The following is a 7,662-nucleotide window of genomic DNA, read 5'->3' as shown; positions in this document are numbered from 1 at the left end:
TGGATTTCGTGTACGAGCTACGTTTTGAAAAATTGTGGTGATGGGGTCATGGTTGGAGAGTTGAAGCAGATGCAGATGAAGAAGAAGCAAACTCTTATATCCTTTATAAATTTGTTGTGATTTTAGTTTGATAAGAGGTATTGATGTATAAAGAGTTTTCCTTTCTTTGTATTTTTCTATCAGAAACAGGTTATAAGTTGGGGTCGTGGTGGATGAATTCTTTTTGAAAAGATATTGAAGATCAAAGTTGAGCTTTTCCCTGAACTTGTATTCCCTTTTTCCTGGGTCGCGAGGACGCTTCCTTATTAAGTGTGGGGATATGTTGAGTGTTGAAATGACTTGTTTTTTGGCTGATTTTTGTTGTTTTTGAGAGCTGAATGGTTGATTTTATGAGATGATTGATTGATTTGGAAGTGGTTTGAGAGTGTTTTAGATTATAATGATTGTGTTTTGGAAGATCATGATGTTTGTTGGTGGTTCTGTGATGTTCTGATAGGTTCTGATTGGTTCTGTATACCTTCTGTTTTGTTCTGTTTTGCTCTGTTTTGGTCTGTTTTGTTCTGATTGTCTTCTGTAAAGAGGGAAGGAGTATTGATTGATGAAGAATGAGATATTGTGAAAGCTTATTGAATGGTTTGTGAGAGTTTGGAATGGTTTGAGAATGAGTTATGTAGTTTTGATGACCTTCTGTAACCTTCTGTAGGTCTTCTGTAGAGCTTCTACTTCTGTTTTGCTTCTGTTCTGTTCTGTACTGTAGCTGTTCTGGTACTGTTCTGTAGACTGTTCTGTATGCTTCTGTAAGTGTTCTGTGGAATGTATGTGTGACTTTGGGAAAGTTTTCTAGCCTTGGAAAGAGGTGAATACAAGTGCAAAAGAGCTGAAAGAAGTGGAAGAAGTAGCTGCTGAAGACTCAAGTGAAGACTAGAGTGAAGTGACAGTAGAGAGCTATGAAAGGACACTGTAGTGGTTCTGGTGACTTTTCATATCAGATATACCTCTTGGGAGGGGTATCCACGACCTAAGAAGGATTATTGAGGGTGATTTTGAGAGATTGTAGTAGGGATATGATGTATTATTGATGGAGAGAGAGAGAGAGAGTCAGAGATAGCCAATTCTACTCAAACAGAGTGATTGTATATGAGAGATTGAGAGAGAAGACTAGGAAGATATTGAAGATGAATACTATGTGATGTATTTCCATTCAAAGATGGTGTATTCCTTTGCTTTCTTTGTTCTATAGATGGATTTTATGAAGATATTGAAGAATATGGTTGATTCTATTAAATCTGTGGGAGGTCTACATGATGCTGTATGAAGATTTGTTGTGCCTGGTGTTCTTTTCTTCATTGTGATCATATGAAACATGATAAACAAGCTTGTTGATGTTACAAGATAGATTTTCTTGCAAGAGAATTCCCTTTTCCTTGGTGTTCCTCTCGGGGCTCCAAAGGTGCTGCAATCCCAGCTAAGGTGGCCTACTATTTTCTAAGATGCAGCATGATTTGTAATTCTTGTGATGAGTGCCACAACGGACTAATATCCCTATTCATAAGGATCACATGGAGCTAACCCCAATCATTGCACGACAACCCTTCTAGAAATGGAGGAATGACTTCATCAAACCCATTAGTCCTGCAGGCACAATATTTACAAGCTAAATACATCATTGTCGCCACCAACTATCTAATGAAATGGATAAAAGCACAAGCTACGAGAAAAAATGATGCTAGGACTACTGCCAAGTTCTTATGAAAGCAAGTGATCTCACGATTCGACTGCCCCATTGAACTTGTTAGTGACCAAGGCACACACTTCATCAACGAAGTAATAGTTCATCTCCTATCCACCTTCCTAATCATCCATTGGAAATATTCACCTTATTACTCTTAGGCAAATGGCCAAGCTAAATCCACAAATAAAATCTTTGTGAATGTCCTAACCAAGGTAGTCTCTACCTTGTGCAGTGACTAGGATAACAACTTGATGACGGCCTTGTGGGCCTACCGCACAGCTTATAAAACAACTATGGGTCAAACTCCCTCTAGGTTGACCTATGGAATTGAAGCAATTCTACCCTTAGAGTTCTTCATTCCTAGCCTGAGGATAGCCCTTTAAGAGAGATGGGATGGGAATGAGGCATGGATGGAATGCTTTCTTATCGAAAACTCAGCTTTTAGCCACCCATGCACTAATATACGAGAAGGTAAGACGCAAAAGCTAGTTTGATAAGCATGTCAAGCAGCAGGAATTTGAACAAGGCAACTTAGTACTACTGTACTCAGTCAAGGGACACAAAAAGAAAATGAAATTTTGGGAGCTAGGTCCTTTCAGAGTTCAAACCATTAGCCAAAATGGCAATGTAGAACTTGAAACCCTAGAAGGTGAGGGCATAGGCTTCTTCAATGGCAAGGGGGGTCGATCATACACACTCTTGGGAAAGAGCAAGGCTACAATTTCTATCGAGTCTGAAAGCATGCTAATGATTTTCTATTTGTTTCCCAACACTAAAGATGCAGGCAGGGAATCGTTGTTAGGACGAACCTTGAAGAAGCAAGCTCGTTGTGTCAAGATTGTGGGAGAGAAGGAAGGAGTCTCACTTGTAGCTTTCTTGCTTGCACAATGGGGGAAGACACACAATGGTGGAGGCTGAAAACTGTTTTTCTCTTCTTAGTTGTGTAAGCCAAAAGAACTCAAGTACAAAGAAATAGAAGAACCCTCTATATGGGTCTCAAACCAAACTCAACTAACTAAGGTGGCATACTAACTGATCCACGAACTAGAATAGATAAGGATAGCTATCATGTAGCTATTATTCATGGGCGGTGTACCAACCGCATCTGCAACTGGCACGTCGGTGACATAAATGCACAACGGTCACCCTGGCGTATCACGAGTGGAGCTCGATATCTCAACACTCCCCCTCGAGCTCAATCCCAATTCCTGCACACCAAGCAGGTCTCTGAACTTGCGCAGCTTCTCTGCGCCCAATGCCTTCGTGAATATGTCAGCTACCTGATCCTCTGTGCTGATATAAACTAGATCAATAAGACCTAGTAAAACCCTCTCCCGCACATAGTGATAATGCACCTCAATGTGCTTTGTTCTAGCATGATAGACTGGGTTATTTGCCAAGTGTATACTACTCATGTTGTCACAATAAATGACAACTGGCCCATCTGTAGACTGATGCATATCATAAAGTAGCTTATGCAACCAAGCTACCTCACATGCAGCCATTGCTGCACCCCTGTACTCAGTCTCTGTGCTCGACAAGGCAACTGTAGGCTGTTTCTTGCTGCTCCAAGTGACTGCAGCACTCCCAAAAGAGAACACATATCCACTGGTAGATCATCTATCAGAAATACTACCAGCCCAATCAGCATCAGTGTATCCATGCAACTGTATCTGAACCCCAGTCTCATAAAATAGTCCATACTGCAATGTGGACTTCACATACCTGAGTATGCGTCTAGCCGCATCCAAATGTGGTTTCCTTGGAGCCTGCATAAACTGACTTACCAATCCAACAGCATAGCTCAAATCTGGCCTGATAATAGTCATATAAATCAAACTTCCTACTATGCGTCTGTACATAGTAGGGTCTTCTAGAAGCTCACCTGCATCTGTGCTCAGCTTCACATTCTGCTCCAAAGGAACTGAAATAGGCTTACAGCCTGTCATCCCATATTTGGACAGCATGTCCAATCCATACTGCCTCTGCAAGAGCTGAATCCCACTTGGTGATCTAATCACCTCAATGCCCAAGAAATAACGCAGCTCTCCCAAATCCTTCATCTCAAACTTCTGCTTCAATAGCATTTTCACATGAAGGATATCTTCATCACTGTCACCTGTCATAATCAAATCATCAACATAAATGACAAGTAGCACAATACCTTTCTCTGTTTTTCTCACATAAAGTGAGAAATCTGCCTTGGAAATCTGAAAGCCAATAGTGACAAGATACTGTCCTATCTTATCAGACCATGCTCTAGGTGCTTGCTTCAAGCCATACAAGGCTTTCTTCAACCTGCAAACAAACTCAGGATGAACAGCATGCACATAACCTGGTGGCTGCTCCATATAGACCTCTTCTTGCAAATCACCATGCAAGAAGGCATTCTTTACATCCATCTGATGTAAAGACCATCCCTTTGATGCAGCCATAGCAATGACTGCTCTTACGGTTGCCATCCTTGCAACCGGACTGAATGTTTCTTCATAGTCAATGCCATATGTTTGTGCATACCCCTTGACTACTAATCTTGCCTTGTATCTATTCACAGAACCATCTGCATTGTGCTTCACCTTATAAACCCACTTACAGCCAATTGCATTTTTACCTTTAGGCAAAGGTACCAATTCCCATGTAGCATTTGCTTCCAAGGCATCCATTTCTTCATCCATGGCTTTCTCCCATTTTTCTTTTCCCATAGCTTCCTCAAAAGAAGTGGGTTCTGGTTCCTGTATCACTTTAACCATATATGCATAGTGAATGGCTGTAAATCCATCATATTTCAGCCTATCCACAGGATACCTAGCTCTGGTAGACCTGCGCAAAGTAGGTTCACTCCCAGGTGCTCTCAAAACATCCCTGGTCTTCCTTACTCCAGGTGTAACAATAGAAGGAATACCCAACTCATCATCAATGCTCTGTTCTGAGCCACTGGATTCACCATCCACATAAGAGTGACCTGCATTCACATCAAACATGGGCTGATCAACCTTCTCTTTTCCTTTTCGTGATACCTGCATACCACTATCTGCATTACTTTGAGAAGATTCTCCTGATCTCAATCTGCCTGTCCATGGCGAAGAATGTGAACCACTGCTAGAGGACGCTCCAGGTCCACTAATATTTTGTGACTGCTGCTGTGAATTCTGTGCAGCATTACCATTTTGTGCATCTACATCATCAATCACATTTACTGGTTTATACCAGCTACTCATCTCATCAAAAACAACATCTCTGCTCACTGTAAACTTACGAGTAGAAGGGTTATAGCATCTATACCCTTTTTGCTGCAGAGAGTAACCAATAAAGATGCACTTCTCAGCTTTTGGATCCAACTTGGATCTCAACTCATCTGGCACATGTACATAGGCAATGCAACCAAAAATTTTCAAATGAGAAATATCTGGTTTCCTACCAGTATACCTCTCCTCTGGAGTCATTCCATGTATTGCTGCAGTGGGAGTCATGTTCATTATGTAGACTGCTGTAGCAACTGCTTCAGCCCAATAAAAATCTGGCAAGTCTTTTTCATTGAGCATGGCACGAGATACCTCTCCAATATGTCTGTTTTTTCTTTCTGCAATTCCATTTTGCTGTGGGGTATGACTGCATGAATATTGCTGCTTTATGCCATGCTCCTGCAGGAACCTTGCAAACTCATTTGAGAGGTACTCTCCCCCTCCATCTGACCTTAGGCATTTTATTTGCAGGCCTGTTTCTTTTTCAACCACAGCTTTAAGAGTTTTGAAATGCCCAAAAACTTCACTTTTCTTTTTCATAAAATACACCCAAACTTTTCTGCTATAGTCATCAATAAAACTGACAAAATAATGACAGCCTCCAAGAGATGCAGCTTTAGTAGTCCACACATCAGAGTGGATTAATTCCAATGGCTTCTTACTCTCTTGAACATGTCTAGGAAATGGTTTCCTTGCCTGTTTTCCAAACTGACAGGCTTCACATACCTTATGCATTTCTGCAACCTTGAATTTTGGCAAACCTGCAACAATATTTTGGGCCTGCATTGATTTAAGTCGCTGTACATTAACATGACCAATGCGTTTATGCCAGATATCAATATCTGCAACTACACCGGTCCCATGTGCAAACATTGCTGCACTCAATTCAGGCATGTCTGCATCCAACGTAAACATTCTGCCCTTCTTCTTTCCTTTTGCTATCAAGCGACCTTTATTTTTCATATCCTCAACAAAGCATCCATGAGGATTAAATCTGACCTGCAAGCCCTGCTCAACCATTTGACCAACAGAAACCAGATTCTTGGTGATATTCGGGACATGAAATACATCGGACAGGTATTTCTTTTTCCCATCCTGCATAGACAAGGGAATTTTTCCAATCTGCACAATAGGATGTGCAGTATCATCACCAGTCTCCACAAATCCTGGTTTTTCCATTTTTCTTGCATCCTCCATCCATTCTGCATGACCTGTCATGTGGTTTGATGCACCTGAGTCAACATACCATACATCATTGCTTTCTTCTGTACTTGTCACAGAATTGTTCATGTGCTGCACCATGAACAAATGCTCATTTCTGTCATCACCCTGTCTACTAGAAGATGCATAATTCCCTTGTTGCAGTTTTCCATTCATGATGTCATTCTGCTTTTTATAGCAGTCTTTAGCCATATGACCCATTTTACCACAGTAGTAGCATTCAACATTACTGTTTGCATTTTGACCTCTTTGCCATCCACCACGACCTCTTTGGCTCCCCCTGCCTCTAGAGTTACCACGTCCTTCTCCATAGGACTGGTTTTCTTGAGTTTGCTGCATATTCTGATTTCTACCACGGCCTCCAAATCGGCCTCCTCTACCTCTGCCTCTACCTCTTCCAGCATTTGAGTAGAAGACAGCTTCTTTTGAAGTTCCTCCTGAAGAAGATGCACCACCATTTCTCTGTTCCTCAGAAATTAGAAGAGCAATCAACTCCTCAAAATCAGGAAATCTTTCACGAACTGAAATGGATGTCCGAAACTGTGCATAATCCTTTCCTAGACCATTCAAGGTCACAGAAACTAAATCATCATCTTCCACTGGCGACCCAATGGAAGCAAGTGCATCTGCAATCTTCTTCACCTTCATGTGGTAGTCATTGATGCTCATATTTTCTCTTTGCACATTGTGCAACTCTTGCTTGAGCTGCATTTTCCTGGCTTGTGTATTTGTGCTATACATCTTTGGCAGAGTATCCCATGCCTCCTTTGGCGTACTTGCATCCTAAATATGCACAATCATAGAGTCTGAAATGCTAATAGACAGCCAGTACATAACTTTCCTGGCTCTCTCATGCCATGCTTTAAATGCCTGCATTTGCTGTTGATTGGGAACATCAAGAAGAACTGGTTCTTCTTCATTTCCTGCAACAAATTCCCAATATCCTTTTCCCATAAGGAAATTCGTCATCCTAAACTTCCATGCCTGGAAGTTGTTCTTGTCAAGCTTTTCAGTGACAATCTGTGAAAGAGAATCAGATGCCATTACAGAATACTGCAAAAAATTATGTCACTGCAAAAAACACAGCTTCACCCTCACAAGGGCAAATCTGCAAAACTGGCGAAAGTGGTATTTGACCACACAGTCACTTCCTAGTGACGATTTTGCATAAACAGGAACCAATGATGATTCTGAAACTCCCAATGTCTCTGCGCACAAGCATACGATGCAATTTCTACAGTAACTTTTCACCGACCTGTAGAACAGTGGTCGCACAGCATAAAACAGGGCCTTTTCCTGAGTGCGTGCAGAAAACTTCTGCCTTCAAAACAGGCCTCGAAATGGCCTCAAATCAAAAAAACCAGAACACCGCGAGCTTGGCTTGCTTTCTTGAGCTCCTTACCACGAACAAGGCTCTGATACCATGTCAAGATTGTGGGAGAGAAGAAAGGAGTCTCACTTGTAGCT

General features: G+C 41.5%; 1 non-coding gene across 1 annotated transcript; it reads left to right on the top strand.

The window, feature by feature from the left end:
• Positions 1-200: 200 nt before the first annotated feature.
• Positions 201-268, top strand: LOC148014038 (small nucleolar RNA SNORD36). Its single transcript, XR_015688773.1, has one exon. It is a non-coding gene; the product is annotated as a small nucleolar RNA SNORD36 (small nucleolar RNA).
• Positions 269-7,662: the final 7,394 nt, after the last annotated feature.

This window comes from Lygodium microphyllum, chromosome 25 (genome assembly GCF_053477565.2).
Source record: "Lygodium microphyllum isolate KBCC chromosome 25, Lygodium_microphyllum_v1.1.10, whole genome shotgun sequence".
NCBI lineage: Eukaryota > Viridiplantae > Streptophyta > Polypodiopsida > Schizaeales > Lygodiaceae > Lygodium > Lygodium microphyllum.
This window is presented reverse-complemented; position numbering and strand designations above follow the sequence as displayed.